This window comes from Dromiciops gliroides, chromosome 5, assembly GCF_019393635.1.
Source record: "Dromiciops gliroides isolate mDroGli1 chromosome 5, mDroGli1.pri, whole genome shotgun sequence".
NCBI lineage: Eukaryota > Metazoa > Chordata > Mammalia > Microbiotheria > Microbiotheriidae > Dromiciops > Dromiciops gliroides.
Genome location: NC_057865.1, coordinates 153,252,000 through 153,269,141, shown reverse-complemented (window position 1 = coordinate 153,269,141; position 17,142 = coordinate 153,252,000). Strand labels below are relative to the sequence as shown.

General features: G+C 37.7%; 1 pseudogene; it reads left to right on the top strand.

Annotated features, from left to right (window-relative positions):
- Positions 1-3,319: 3,319 nt before the first annotated feature.
- The window catches only part of LOC122728841, a 50,359-nt pseudogene continuing 36,536 nt past the window's right edge, over positions 3,320-17,142 (top strand).

Below are 17,142 nucleotides of genomic sequence, written 5' to 3'. Positions count from 1 at the left end.
TGATGATATACTAATCCATGTAGTATCAAATGGAAGACTGCTGATGGGTTATTGTGTTACTCAAAGTGGTATCTGTATTTTAACAAAAGCCTGGCAGAATAATTTAACTTCTAATCATAAGAACTGCATCATAGCAAGCTAGTAGGGAAGCTAATTAGAAGCAAATTAAGCTAATTACATGTACTTACCAGCTACATGTTAGTCACCAAAGGTAAGAGAAAAGGAATGAAAAGAATAAGTGTTCTTATGGAAAATCTAGAACTGGGATTTCATGAGGATAGGCAACTGTCGGTGAAGAAAGTCACTCTGCCAATGACAAGCAGCAATTGCTCTTGAATTTATAATCTTTGGGGGAGTTATGTGGCACAGTGGATGAAACACTGGCCCTGGAAGCAGGTGATTATAGGTTCAAATCTTGCCTCAGACATATACTAGCTGTTTGCCCCTGGTCAATTCACTTAATCCCAATTGCCTCAAAATAATGTAATCTTAGAGAGCTTCCAAGGGATAACAAGAAGTTAAGTGATTTTTATATTCATTTTAAACTAAACATTATCAAAATGGCTACAGTAACACATCAAAAACATTACAAATTAAACCAGGTTGAAATTTTCCTAGGAATTCAATATTGGGTCAATACTTGAAAAAACTATAAACATAATATACCATATTAATGAAAAACAATAAAAATAAAATGATTATCAATAAATTCAGAAAAAAGCAAGCAATTTTGCTTAATATGGTAAATAGCATCTATTTTCAAACAAGAGCCACCTTTATTCATAATAATTGCTAGAGGCCTTTCCAATAATAATAGATGCCCATTATCAATACTGTTATTTGAAATAATACTAAAAATGGTAACTATAAGCAAAAAGACAGGAAAAGAAAAAAGAGGAAATAGGGACTGATAAATAGGAACCAAAATGTCACCTTTGCAGACAAAATTATTGAAGACATACAGAACCTCAAAGAATCAAATAAAAATTAATTGAAAGAATTAACTTTAGTAAAGTAGCAAGAAATAAGCCTACAGAAATCATTAGCCTTTCTTCTTATTAGTAAAAAATGCAGAAAGGAGAAATAGAAATACTATTCAACATAACCTGAGAGAGTTCTGGGGCGGGGGGAACCAAGATGGCAGAGAGAAGCCAGGAATTTTCCTGAGCTTTTCCATGTTTCCATCAAAAACAACATTAAATCAAGCCTCTAGACAGATTCTGGAACTACAGATCATACAAAAAGACAGAGAGACACAATCCTCTTACTTGAGATAATTTAGAAGACTTCAGGAAAGGTGTGTCTCACCTGGGCAAAAGGGGAGGGTAATTCAGCACAGTCCAGTTCAGCAGACAGCTCAACACAGCTGCAGCTCCACACAGATGAGAGTGGGGCAGCCGACAGCTGAAAGAAGCCAGCAACAGTGACCCTTGTGCCCTAGGAGCAGACTTCAGCTTTATAAGTTTAAAAGCAGGCTACAACATGAGTAAGAAACAAAAAGGGACCCTTACCATTGACAGCTTCTATGGTGAAAGGGAAGACCAAAACTCAAACTCAGATGAGTTTGTGAAAATGACTACAAGGAAAGGCTCAGGTGGGAAGAGGATCTTGTCTCAAGACCAAAAGCCTTCAAGCTTTTGAAGAGATCAAAAAGGCTTTTAAAAACCAAATAAGAGAGGTAGAAGAAAAATGGAAAGAGAAATGAGAGTTATGCTGGAAAAAGAAGCACAAAACTTGACTGCAGAAAATAATTCCTTAAAAAATACAATTGGCCAAATGAGAGGAAAAAATGGCCAAATGGGAGAAAATAATTGGCCAAATGGAAAAAGAAGTACAAAAGCTTACTGAGGAAAGTAATACCTTAAAAATTAAAACTGGAGGGGGCAGCTAGGTGGCACAGTGGATAAAGCACTGGCCCTGGATTCAGGAGGACCTGAGTTCAAAGCTAGCCTCAGATACCTGACACTTACTAGCTGTATGACCTTGGGCAAGTCACTTAACCCCCATTGCCCCACCAACAAAAGAAAAAAACAAAAAAACAAAAAAAAAATTAAAACTGGGCATATGGAAGCTAATACCCTCATGAGACACCAAGAATCGTTCGAGCAGAATCAAAAGAATGAAAAAATAGAAGAAAATGTAAAATACCTCATTGGAAAAACAACTGACCTGGAAAATAGAACCAGGAGAGATAATCTGAGACTTACTGGACTACCTGAAAGCCATGATCAAGAAAAGAGTCTAGACACCAAATTCCAGTAAATTATAAGGGAGAAATGCCCTGAAATTGTAGAATCAGAGGATAAAATCATCATTGAAAGAATCTACCAATCACCTCCTGAAAGAGACCCCAAAAGGAAAACTTCAAGGAATATTGTAGCCAAACTCCAGAATTATCAGTTGAGGGAGAAAATACTCCAAGCAACAAGAAACAAACAATTTAAATATCATGGAGGCACAGTCAGGATTGCACAGGACCTTGCAGCTTCAACATTAAAGGATCACAGGGGTACACAGAAAAGGGTGAAGCCAGGATGGTGGAGAGGAGTGAGCAAGTTGCCTGAGCTCTCCTTCTGTTCCCTCAAAAAGAACATTAAATCAAGCCTCTGGACGGATTCTGAAACTACAGAACCTGCAAAGAGACAGAGAGACATAGTCTTACAACAAGAGAAAATTTAGAAGACTTCAGGAAAGGTCAGTCTGACTTGGGCAAAAGGGAGGCGCAGCGCCCAAGAGGTTGGGGCAAGTCAGCAGGAAGCTATGGGCCACAGCAAGCAACTGAGGCCCCTGGATCCTGGCTCAAAAATCTGGTGGCGCAGCAGGACTGTGGTGAAACCCACCTGCACCAGCCAAGAGGGCAGGTTGCCAGCTTGAGGGCCATGCACAGGACAGATGCAACCAGGCCTACCAATCCCAGCATGCTCTGACAGGAAGTATGTAGGGGGGGGCAGGAATCCACAAGCCATAGAGGCCTCAGTCTAAAAAGCCAGTGACACAGCCCCTAATCCCCAGCACAAGAAGTGTGAAACAGGGACCCTGGTGCCCCCAGAGCAGACCTCAACTTAAAATAAATAAACAAATGAATAAATAAATAAGCTGCAGTATGAGTAAAAATCAAAAAAGAGCTCTCACCATTGAGAGCTTCTGTATCAACAGAGAAGAGGCAAACACAAACTCAAATGAGCACAATACTCTCAAATTGCCTACATGTGAAGCCTCAAGAGAGAAGATGAATTGGTCTCAAGAACAAAAAGCCTTCTTGGAAGAGCTCAAAAAGGATTTTAAAAATCAATTGAGGGAGGGGTGGGGGGGAAAGGAAATGGCAGAGGCTTCGCTGCAGCCCTGACAGTATTTCTGCCACTGCTGTTTGGCCGAGATCTCCCCGCAGCTGCCGGATTATATCTGCCCACAGTGTGAGTCTGGTTTTATTGAAGAGCTACTGGAAGAGACCAGAAATACTGAAAATAGTTCCAACTCTGCTGCAGCTCCCAGGGATCAGAACAGACAACCATTCGAGAATGTGGATCAGCATTTATTCACCTTGCCACAGGTCTATGGACAATTTGCCTTTGGGAATTTTGATGACAGCTTTGAATTTCCCACATTAGGCTCTGCGGCGCAATCTGAGGATGCCAGGGACTTGGAGAACAGGCAGGAGACAGAACACCAGCAGCCACGGCGCCCCCCCCCCCCACTGTATGGTGTGCTGCAGGGAGGCATGAAGGCTTCGCAACATTAGAAGGGATTATTCACAATTGGTCGATGGAATTATTGCACCTGCAACAATACCAAACCTGGAATTGGGCCCTTGGGGCTTTTTGCATTCAAATCCAATGGACTATGCATGGGTTGCCAATGGCCTAGATGGGATTATTTCACAGCTCCTTAATCAGTTTGAAAACAGTGGTCTCCTACCAGCAGACAAAGAGTAAATACAAGCCCTTCCCACCATATAAGTCACAGAGGAACACGTAGGTTCAAGGTTAGAATGTCCTGTATGCAAAGACACTGTGTGAGAGTGTCCAGCAGTTACCTTGCAATCACATATTCCATGACGGCTGCATAGTCCCCTGGCTGGAACAGCATGATACCTGCCCAGTGTGTCGGAAGAGCTTAAGTGGACAAAACACTGCCATAAACCCCCAGGGACTGACAGGAATTACTTTTTCTTCCTCCTCTTCATCCTCTTCCTCCTCCAGTTTGCCAAGTAATGAAAACTCAACAACTCATGAATCTCACCACCAGCCACTTCAAGCAACCACCCCCGACCTTCTTCCCACGTTCCCCTTTGCCCCAAACCCTAAACTCTCCATTGCCCATCTGCTTCCTGGTCAGAAGGAGCAGCTAATCTTCCCCCACCCCCACACTGAACCCAGGAGACAGAGTGGAGGGGAGGGGGAGGGGGGCAGGGGAGACCCCAAGACCCCAGTACCTTTCTTTTTTTCCTTTCTTTTTTCTTCCCTTTTTTTAAAAAACAAGTTTTGGAAGCACCAAAGGCCTTCAGACCTTTTCCCCCCCTCTCTACCCACCAGTCCCCAATTCATCTGACGGTTCCAAGGAAGCTCTGTCTCTCCTGCCGGTTGATGGCTACCACTGCATTGGTTTACAAAGCCCCCAGGTCACATTAACTGCTTTTCATCAGTCTGGATCCTAGCAGGTACCAGGTTGCTTGAAATGAAGGATGGATGTGGCTAGGCCATCTCTATGGTTGTGGATTTGAGATACTTATCATTTTCCCCTTTCTCCCCAACAACCCCCCTAACCTTTGTAACACCCCCAGAGGGAACATAGACAATGCTCCCAAGTGGGAAGCCCTATGGAGTGTGGCTGTTTCATTGCCATCCAGCATGCGAACTGTCCAATCCCCCTTGAGCTGTCCTCTCCCCCATCATCCTGTCTGTCTTTATAACCTCGCCCTCTAATGCTCAACAATGGAAAGGGTTTTTATAATTTTAAATTATTACTGCTATTAAATAAATGGACGTTTTAGCTCAAAAAAATCAATTGAGAGAGGTAGAAGAAAAATGGGGAGAAAAATGAAAGGAAAACAAGAAAATTATGAAAAAACAATCAGCAGCTTGGAAAAGGAAGCACAAATATTGATTGAAGAAAACAATTTCTTAAAAAAATTCATCTGACCAAATGGAAAAAATGGTGCATAATCTCACTGAAGAAAACAATTTCTTTAAAAATTCATTTGGCCAAATAGAAAAAAAGGTGCCTAATCTCAATGAAGAAAACAATGCCTTAAAAATTAAAATTGGACAGTTGGAAAGTAATGAATCCATGAGACACTAAGAATCTTTCAAGCAGAATCAAAAGAATGAAAAAAGAGAAGAAAATGTGAAATACCTCATTGAAAAGACAACTGATCTGGAAAAGAGATCCAGGAGAGACAATTTGAAAATCATTGGACTGCCTGAAAGCCATGATCAGAAAAAGAGTCTAGACACCATATTCCAGGAAATTATTAAGGAGAACTGCCCTGATATTATAGAATCAGAGGATAAAATCATCATTGAAGGAATCCACCGATCACCTCCTGAAAGAGACCCCAAAAAGGAAAACTCCAAGAAATATTGTAGCCAAATTCCAGAATTATCAGGTGAAGGAGAAAATACTCCAAGCAGCCAGAAAGAAGCAATTTAAATATAATGGATCCATAGTCAGGATTGCTCAGGACCTGTTAGCTTCAATATTAAAGGACCGCAAGGCAAAGAATATGATATTCTGGAAGGCAAAGGAGCTTGGATTGCAGCCGAGAATCTATTACCCATCAAAACTGAGCATTCACTTTCAGGGGAAAAGATGGACATTCTATGACATTGGGGATATTCAAGGTTTCCTGATGAAAATGACAGAACTGAATAGAAAATTCGATCTTAGCATATAAGACTCAAGAGAAGTTTAAAAAGGTAAACAGGGGAAACAAGTTTTTCAATTAGGTTAAATTGTTTATGTCCCTACACAGGAAGATAATACTTATTATACCTCTTGAGAATTGTAAATGTATTTGGGCAAACAGAAGGATTATACACAGAGGGTATAAATATAAATTGTCTTTGATGTGATGATATAAATAAAATTAAGGGGTTAAAAAGGGAGTCTATGGGGAGAAGAGGAAAGGGGATGCGGAATGGGGTGAATTACATCATATGAAGAGGTGAAAAAAAAAACCATTACAATAGAGGGAAAGAAGGGAGGGGTGAACATTGTTTTAACTCTACTCTCATTAGATTTGATTCAAAGAGGGAATAACATATATGTTCATTTGGATAAAGAAACTTAGCTCATTCTTTAGGGAAGCAAAAAGGAAGGGAAGGGGGGACTGATAGAAGGGAGGGCAAAAGCAAGGGAGAAAAGGGTAAAGAAAAGGGAGGGGGTAATAAAAAGGGTGGGAAGATTGGGGGAACCAGGTGTAGGAAGCAAAACGTTGGTGAGGAGGAATAGGGTGAAAGAAGCAGGGAAAAGTACAAAGGAGGTAAATGAAATGGAGAGGAATAGACAATAATAATAACTGGAGCAGAATATATTATGCTTCAGCTAAAGTAAAAAAAGCAGGGGTAGCAATCCTTATCTCAGACAAAGCACAGGCAAAAATAGATCCCATTAAAAGAGATAAGGAAGGAAACTACATCTTGCTAAAAGGTACTATAGAAGTAATAAAGTAATATCAATATTAAATAAGTATGTGCCAAGTAGCATAGCATCCAAATTCTTAGAGGAGAAGTTAAACAAGTTACAAGAGTAATTAGACAGTAATACTATACTAATGGGGGATCTGAATCTCCCCCTCTCAGAATTAGATAAATCTAGCTGAAAAATAAATAAGAAGGAAGTGAAAGAGGTGAATAAAATACTAGAAACGTTAGACATGATAGATGTCTGGAGAAAACTGAATGGCGATAGAAAGGAATATGCCTTTTTCTCAGCAGTACATGGCAAATTTTCAAAAACTGACCATGTATTAGGGCACAAAAATATGATAGTCAAATGTAGAAAGGCAGAAATAGTAAATGCATCCTTCTCAGATCATGATACAATAAAAATTACATGTAAGAAAGAGCCATGGAAAAGTAGACTGAAAATCAATTGGAAACTAAATAATTTCATTCTAAGGAATGAATGGGCCAAGAAACAAATCATAGAAACAACTTTATCGAAGAAAATGACAATAATGAGACAACATGCCAAAATCTATGAGATGCAGCCAAAGCAGTGCTTAGGGAAAATTTTATATTTCTAAATGCTTACATGGATAAAAAGGAGAAAGAGGAGATCAATTAATTGGGCATGCAATTTAAAAAGCTAGGAAAAGAACAAGTTAAAAATCCCCAATTAAATACTAAATTAGAAATCCTGAAAATCAAAAGAGAAATTCATATAATTGAAAGCAAGAAAACTATAGAATTAATAAATAAAACTAAGAGCTGGTTTTATGAAAAAAAAAACAATAAAATAGATAAGCCTTTGGTTAATTTGATTAAAAAAAGAAGAAAACCAAATTGCCAGTATCATAAATGAAAAGGGGGAATTCACCATCAGTGTAGTGGAAATTAAAGCAATATTTAGGAGCTATTTTGTTCAACTGTATGACAATAAATCTGTCAATCCAAATGAAACGGATGGATATTTCCAAAAGTACAAATTGCCCAGGTTAACTGAAGAAGAAATAAATACCTTAAATAGGCCCATTTTAGAAAAAAGAAATGGAATATGCCATTGATGAACTCCCCAAGAAACAAATCTCCAGGGCCAGATGGGTTTACAAGTGAATTCTACCAAACATTTAAAGAAAAATTAATTCCAGTATTATTCAAATTATTTGGAAAAATAGGTGAAGAAGTTCTACCAAATTCCTTTCATGACACAAATATGTTGTTGATACCTAAACCAGGCAGAGTCAAAACAGAGAAAGAAAATTACATACCAATTTCCCTAATGCATATTGATACAAAAATATTAAATAAAATATTAGCAAGGAGATTACAGCAAGTGATCACTAGGATAATACACTATGACCAGGTGGGATTTATACCAAGAATGCAAGGCTGGTTCAACATTAGGAAAACTATCAACATAATCAACCCCATCAATAACAAAATTAACCAAAATCATATGATTATCTCAATAGATGCAGAGAAAGCATTTTACAAAATACAACACACATTCCTATTAAAAACACTGGAGAGCATAGGAATAGGTGGAGCTTTCCTTAATATAATAAGCAATATCTACCTAAAACCATCAGCAAACATTATATGTAATGGGGATAAGTTAGAGGCAATCCCAATAATATCAAGGGTGAAACAGGGATGTCCATTATCACCTCTCTTATTTAATATTGTATTAGAAATGTTAGCTTTAACAATAAGAGAAGAAAAAGGAATTAAAGGAATTAGAATAGGCAAGGAGGAAACAAAACTTTCACTCTTTGCAGATGATATGATGTTATACTTAGAGAATCCTAGAGAATCAACTAAAAAGTTACTTGAAACAATTAACAACTTTTACAAATTTGCAGGATATAAAATATAAATATATAAAATAAATCCACATAAGTCATCAGCATTTCTATACATGACCAACAAAGCTCAGCAGCAAGAGATAGAAAGAGAAATTCCATTTAAAGTAATGGGAGACAACTGTAATTACAAGTTGGAATGCTAAAATTTAAGCCTTATCACAATATAAAGAAGAAAAAGGTTTTGAAAAATCAGGCATTTTATATTTTACCTCAGCACCAAACTATTCATTCTAAGCACTGATATATTGTTAAAAGGGGAGAAGTCCAACCAGTCTTCTTATAAGCAGACATCCTCTTTGATCTAGGAGCTTTGGAATTTGGCTATAATATTCTTCAAGGTTTTATTTGAGATCTCTTTCAGGAGGTGATAAATCAGTGGATTCTTTTTATATCTATTCTACCCTCCAGATCTAAAATTTCAGAGCAGTTTTCTTTGATACTTTTTTTTTGAAATACAGTGTCTACACACTTTCTTTGATCATGCCTTTCAGGTAGCCCAATAATTCTTAAATTATCTCTCCTAGATCTATTGTCCAGGTCAGTTGTTTTTGCAATGATATATTTCATTTTTTTCTATTTTTTCATTTTTTGAACTTTGTTTTATTGTTTGATATCTCATGGAGTCATTCATTTCCACTTGCTCAATTCTAATTGTTAAGGACTTACTTTTTTCAGTGCAACAAACATTTATTTTTCCAATTACATGTAAGGGTAGTTTTCAACATTCATTTTCATAAGATTTAGAGTTCAAAATTTTTCTCCCTGCCTCCCTTTCCTCCCCCCTCAACAAGGCATCAACCAATCTGATATAGGTTTATATATTTACAATCCACAAGTGCTCTTTTTATCAGTTCTTTCTATGGGGGGTGGATAATATGCTAAAGGAATTACTTTCTTCAGTGATATTTTATATCTTTTTTATTTGACCCATTCTGCTTTTTAAGGAGTTTTCTTCAGTGGATTTTTGTGTCTCTTTTTACCATTTGGCCAATTCTATTTCTTAAATTATTATTTTTTTAGTATTTTTATGCCTCTTGTACCAAATTAATTCTTTTTATAATTTTGTTGATTAACTCTCATTTCTTTTCCAAGTTTTTTCCCTACCACTCATATCTTTCTTTAAATCTTCCAAGAATTCTTGCTGGGTTTGGGGCCAATTAAGATTTTTTCTTTGAGTCTTTCTTTTTTTTTTTTTGGTAGCTTTTTCATACTGGTGTCTTCTTCTGAATTTGAATCTTGGTCTTCCCTGCCATAGTGGTTTTTTATAGTCAAGTTCTTTTTTTTTTTCTCATTTTATGTTAAAGTTAGGCTCTTCTTACCTTGGGGTGGAGAGGCAGTGTCCTAAACTTTTTTGTGTTGCTGTTTTCAGAGCTAGTTCTAGGAGTCTGCAAGTACTTGTTGCTTCCAACGTGGTATGATCTGGGGAGAGGCAAGGTCATTGCTCTCCTGATTTGTACTCTGATCTTTACCCAGGAAAGATCCCTGGTCTCCTACAGCCACAAGAACTAGCACTCCTTTTCTGTGACCAGGGCCCTTGCTCACTCTCCACCTTTGAACTGTGACCCAGAACTCCCTATGGGCAATAGAGTTGCCAAGCAGTGCCAGCAAAGAATCCCTTGTGATTTCTTTCTGACTAGATGTCCAACACCTTAACAGTATTTGGGCTGAGAGCTCTCAGAGCTGTTGCTGCTGCTATGGCCACTGACACCACTATTATCTTCCTGGGCTCCAGAGAGCCTCCACCCTGGTATCACAGACTTTTCCTACACACCTCTTAATTTTTCTTAGACTGGAAAAATGTGGCTCTGCCACTGAAAAAGTTGATTTGAGGCATTATATAAAAATTGTTTGAAGGTGAATATCAGGAGAGACAAGCAGGGTAACTGCCCCTAACCTGTCATCTTGGCTCTGCCCTCAATCTTTGACACTTTCAAAAAGCATAAGTTCACCAATAGTCCTGAATAGTTGCACCACTGGATACTCAGGCAAGTAATATGAGGAAAGAAAAAAACACTAAAGAAAGAAGCAGGCAGTGGGTACAAGGACGCTGGGCAAGGAACAGCAAATGTCTCTTACCCTACCTGACCCTTGAGACACAGATGGAAAACAATTCACTTGCTTCACAGCCAGAAAGGCTATGGAGAGATGTGAGAAGACCAGCATCATATTCTCGTACATGATATGAATCATCTTCTGTGCCAGCTCATTAGACAACTAGGTAACTCCTTGTCATTTTCCATTGCCATTGAGTCACACCAGGTCAGAAAAAGTCCCCAAATCTCCCATAGTCAACTGTAAGAAAGCAGAGAATATCTAAGCATATGTACTAAAATATGTAAATCTATCTAAAATACTTATCAGTCATTTCATGAATTTAAAAATAACTATAGGTAGTTATTCACTGAATCAATATAATCCATAGGAACCAAGTTTAGGAGCTCAAGACCCTGGTTAACACTGGATAGTTGAGCCTATAATCAGAAATCACATTTTTTCCATTTGTAAAGATTATTCCAAATATCACTATAAGAAGAAGAGCTGAGGAGATGCCAAAATGAAATAAAACATACTGTAAAATACAAATACAAATAAAAACAACTATGATGGGGCATAGTACAAAGGCGGGGGATGTACTTTTATCAAATTCTAGAAGGATGAGCTTTACCAATGATCCTGAGATAATTGGCTAATGTTATCTGTCAACTTTGTACTATTTCTATGAATATCTTTGCCAAATTAATTTTACTTTTGTTTTCAGTTACATGAGTTCTGGACCTTGCATTAGTAGAAAGATGCCTAATTGTAACAAATCTTTTTTATATCATGAATGGTTGATCTGAGGCTAGTACTTCTATTATTTATTGTAAAGGCCATGTATAATGTCCTTGGTTTTGTAATGCTCCTCATCCTTAGGGAATAGTTCCAGGCAACTTCAGTAAGCAAAATATATCTCTAGTAATGTAGGCAGTTCAAGTAAGTTAGGAACAGATGTAGGTTCCTTGCCGTTTACTATATGTGAAATTTTGGACGAGTCACCCAGCTTCTTAGTGCCTTACTCCTTTATCTATAAAATAAGGAGATCAAATTATCTTTGAGGTTCTTTCTAAATACTATAACCCTCTCACTACAGTAATATCATATCAACCACAGGAATTTTTTTTCTTTTTCTTTTTTTTGGCAGGGCAATGAGGGTTAAGTGACTTGCCCAGGGTCACACAGCTAGTAATTGTCAAGTGTCTGAGGCCGGATTTGAACTTAGGTCCTCCTGAATCCAGGGCTGGTGCTTTATCCACTGTGCCACCTAGCTGCCCTGTTCGTTTGTTTTTTAAGGGACAAAATGTCATCCTCCTTTCCCGCATTATTCCAATTACTATGTAAAAATTATTGAATAGAGACTTGCAGAAAACCTCAGTTTATAAAGAGCAAAAAGGAAGTACTCAGTCCATAACCACAACTTGTCCAAGAATGGAAATGAATTATCTCTCTTACCTAATGAATATCACCTTATTCTATAGTTCTCTGGCCATTGCTTAGACATATTTCTATTGGTCATGTTTCCAGTGACTTTTATTTTCTTCTGCAGTGAATTTATCACATAAATTTCAATGAGTAATTGTCCTCTAAGTACCCTAGGTCTTCATTCAGGCTCCACATTTAGACTGTAAGCCCTTTAAAGATATGAACCAAGTATTTTTCTTTCTTTCTTTTCTTTTTTTTTTTTCTTTTTTTTTTTTTTTGCAGGGCAATGAGGGTTAAGTGACTTGCCCAGGGTCACACAAGCTAGTAAGTGTCAAGTGTCTGAGGCCAGATTTGACTCTATCCACTGCACCACCTAGTGGCCCCTGAACCAAGTCTTAACATTTTTTTCTGCACCCCCTAAAGCGCCTACCACAACACTAGCTACACAGAGGTAAACAAATCAAAGCCTGCTGATTGATATTATTAATGAGGAATAATAACAAGCCAATTGACAGGCTGATCCCACAAGGATTTTCATTAAAATCACAACTTTCAAGTAGGAAGAGATCTTGGTGATCATCTAGTCTGACTGAGCCCCAAGGAGATGACTTAACTAAGGTGATTAGTGACCAAAGCCAGAAGAGGGGGAAAAAAGGACTTGTCTGATCCAGTGGACCTCTATAGAAGAATGACTGATTTGGGGTGAAGAGAGCTCTGTTCCTTTTCCACCCTTAAAGCATACCTAGCAAGCCCACTATTTCCCAGTTGCTGCTATTCACCTTGACTCAATCAAAGAAGCAAAATTCTTAGAGACCAACCCTAAAATTCAGAGGAGGGAGGAGGAAATTTAAAGTTACTTTAAGACATGATACCTTTTCTGGGAAATCACGTACAAGGAAACAGAGCCTGAGATTTAGAGTTAGAAGAGAACTTAAAGATCATCTTGTCTAACAACCTCATCATATTTACAGATTCAGAAACTGAGCCTCAGAGTGTAGAAATGTGACTTGCTCAAGACCTGAAGTCACAATTATTTGGGCTGAGATGCACGTCTCCTGGCTTCATTCTCAGTGCTTTTTCCAATGATTATATTACACATCAAGCTATAAATAGGGCAAGACTTCCCTTTGTCAACTACTGCTAAATGGTTCCCTCTAAGGAGTAGAGAAAGACTAGGGTGACTTTAAGTTGATTGTATCTCTATTTTCACTTTAAGGTCACTTTATCCTTTTCTCTGAGACAGGCTTCAGAAGATGGACTTATTTTGGTTTTGAAAATATCTATTACTACTGACTATTCCATCATTTTTCTATCCCATCAGAAAATAAAGGGAGACCACTGAGTGTATAAGAAAGCTCTGGATAGATCTGTCCTCCCTGAGGGAAAATTGTATCCACTTTCAAAGCAGCTTCATAGTCACATTGAATATATAGGTACAGGGCTCAGAAAGGATGAAACAACCACATTCTACAATAAAGGCTAAGGCAAGGGCTGTATCTGGAAAGGCATCAGCCTCTCTGTCAGAACCCATGACCAATGCTGAAACCTGGTATTTCAACCCGGAACAAGTGCATGAAAAGTTGCACTAAGCCATAATTCAAAACACTTCCATATAATTAATTTTTCAACCTGGATTAATATATAATCGATTTACAGGTTCAAAAGGCTGACTTCTTGTCAGTAGTGAGTCAGAATGTTCCTTCTTAAGGGAACAATCATATTCGTGAACATTTTGGAAACATTCCACAATTAGGAGACTATATTATATGCAAGGATAACCTTTAAAAAGATTAAATGGGAAACCTGCTTGTGAAGCCTCTGACTCATGACTGGATCATAAAACTAGTCAAGCCTAACTCAAGTTTACGCCAATTAATAAAGGCAGTGAAGCTTAAGTAAGGTTTTTACCATTAAAGTAATAGCTGATGATGTTAGTCCTAAGTAGAACTGCTAACTGTACAGATAAATTATATTCGTTATAGTAGATACTGTTTCCTCATAAATAAGGGATCAAAAATGAATTACTTGGTGCAGCGGGGTGGTACAGTGGATAAAGCCCCACCCCTGGATTCAGGAGGACCTGAGTTCAAATCCTTCCTCAGGCACTTGACATTTACTAGCTGTGTGACCCTGGGCAAGTCACTTAACCCTCATTGCCCCACCCAAAAAAAGAAAAAAAAAAGAATTACTCTTTAGCACTAAGGAAGATGCCAATTATACACAACAGAAATCACATAAATATGAACAGTGCCCGATGTACTCAGATTAAAAAAAAATAATAAATTGCCAATTTTTATCAAGCACCATTACTACACACTGTGCTGAGGACTGGGGATAAAAAAGACAAAAATGAAACAGTCCCTGAACTGAATGAGTTTATATTCTATCTAGACAAACAACAAATACATATGTAAGTATATAAAACGAATACAAAATAAATTAAGGTCATTTGTTTGGAGGCAGTTACAGCTGTGGTGATAAGGAAAGATGTCATGAAAAAGATGGAGCTTATGCTGTGTTTCGAAGAAAACTAAATGAAGGTTCCAAATTCCAACTACCCTGACCCAGGTAACTCCTGGTACATTCTAAGGATACATAGATGAAAAAAAATAATCCTGCTTTCAAGGAACTTACATTCTAAGGGAAACTATCTCATACGCAGAAAAGGATGATATGAGGTAGAATGTGGTCAGAGGAAAGGCTAGATTCTGGCAAAGTGCTTAAAGAAAAACTGGGGAAGGAGAACAGTTTCAATTGAAGGAATCATGGGTGGCTTCACAGAGGACATAGTACCTGAGCTAAGCCTCAAAGGAAAAAACAAGGATTTAAACATACATATCTTAACAAAATCAGACAATAAGCAGTGTGTGTGCGTGTGTACCTCACTTCTACCTTACATGTTCTTATTTTTTTATGTATACTTTGGGAAACTGAGTGAAGGTATCTATTTCTCAATAGGCGGTGTAGTTTGAGTTGAAAGAGTTTTGGATGTAAAGTCGTAGCCCCATGGTTCCATTCGTTACTCTGTCACTGGACTGGTATGAAGTGAAGAAGTCACTTGACTTCTCTGAACCTCAGCTCCTCATCTGTAAAATGAGAGGGTTGGACTATGACCTCTAAGGCCTCTTTCTCTTCTAAGTCTATGATTCTCTGACCTTTCTAGCTAAATGACGGCATTCTTTTAGTCCAAAAGCACAAGGAGAGAAAGAACAAAGAATTATTAGGAGGTAAAGTAATGATGGTAAAAGCTCACATATATACAGAATGTTTTAAGAATTACAAAGTAGTGTCTTCATGACAATACTGTCAGGTAGACTGTGCATTACCTTTATTTCACAGATGAGGAAAATGAGGTTCAGAGAGCCTCATTTGACTTGGTCAGGGTCATATAGCGAATAAGTATGAAAGCTAAGACTCAAACCCATGTCCTCTAACTCTAGAATCAGTTCACTTTCCACTTCACCATGGAGACTCAAAAGCACTAGTAAATGTTGGTGAGGCCAAAGCAATATAATGGCTTAAGCAGATATTTTGGCAGATACAGTGATCCATTCATTTACTATAGTTTTCTACTTGCCAACAATATCAGTCTATAATTATCATCACTCAATGATTTTCTTAATTGTATTTTATTGTCCATTTATATTCAGCTATGCAATGTGAAAGAAATTTAAGATATATATATATATATATATATATGATATCTATAAGATATCTATATATCTATATCTATATCTATATCTATTTTTGGCCAGGCAATGAGGGTTAAGTGACTTGCCCAGGGCCACACAACTAGTAAGTGTCAAGTGTCTGGGACCAGATTTGAACTCAGGTCCTCCTGAATCCAGGGCCAGTGCTTTATCTACTGTGCCACCTAGCTGCCCCGACACTTAAAGATATTAAATTAAGAGGTATCATTTCAGAAAAAAAATCTTAACATGGTTAATGTTATCAGAGGGTTCTCTATGTGGTGTTAACAAAGTTATTACTTAAACTATCCTGGAATGCAGTATAATAATAGTGGAAATCAGGGCAGCTAGGTGGTGCAGTGGATAGAGCACCAGCCCTGGAATCAGGAGTACCTGAGTTCAAATCCGACCTCAGACACTTAACACTTATTAGCTGCGTGACCCTGGGCAAGTCACTTAACCCCAATTGCCTCACTAAAAAATAAATTTTAAAAAATTAAAAAAAAATAATAGTGGAAATCAATTCAGATTAAATATATTTGACACCTGTTACCCCATTTCCAAAACTTTGCTAAGGAATTTTCTAACATTTATAACATGAATATTTAGGGGTTTTCAGATCCTTAAATTAGAATTAATAATACATTTCTTCTCTAACATCTTATTCTGCTGCCTCATACTAGTGTAGCCTGGGAAGTTTGTATTTCATTCAATTAAACAAGAGGGAGCCATTTCAGATTCTTCAACAAAGAAGAGAAATTATAAAAGATAAATCTGCCATCCTTATGAGGCCTGGATAGCTAGAAACTAGCTGAACATGTAGGCTTCTTTTACTCTCTCTGCTATAATACCACACTGCTGTACAGAGTCCTGGGATTTGTCTGGAAAGTGGAAAAAAGAAGTGGCAAGTAACAAATCTGAGGGAATAGGCTGGTTATGATTAAGGTTGATTATCAGGAAGGCATTATAGTGATATGGCTCCTGCCTAGGGATAGCTCTTGATTCACTCACCCTGTACTGTCTTGGTCCAGCTAAAGCCAAAAGTGATCAGAGGTCTCTGCAAGTAAGAAGACATTCAAGACTAGAGGGAAAATTTCATTTTCCAAGTTCTATTTCACACCAGATCCCAAAATGAGCTGAGATCCCAACTTCAGATTTTCTGTCTCCTTTATCTGAAAACTGGCCCTGCTGGAAGCACGAGTGGGTATTTATTTGCTCACAAAGGCAAAGCAGTAGAACACTAAACAAAATTAAACTATAAATTTCCAAAGACTGGGTTTTATGCAACTTCAGTCTGCTCTGGGAAGCTTCTGGGATCTAGGTTTACAGCTGGCTAACACATGCTTGGTACGTATGTTATGCTGTATTGTTTTCTTGTTATAGTATACTGTTTATTTGCTTATCAATTCTATGACAAGACTAAAAATAAAATTATACGCTATCCAAGTATATTTCTTTGGCTATGTA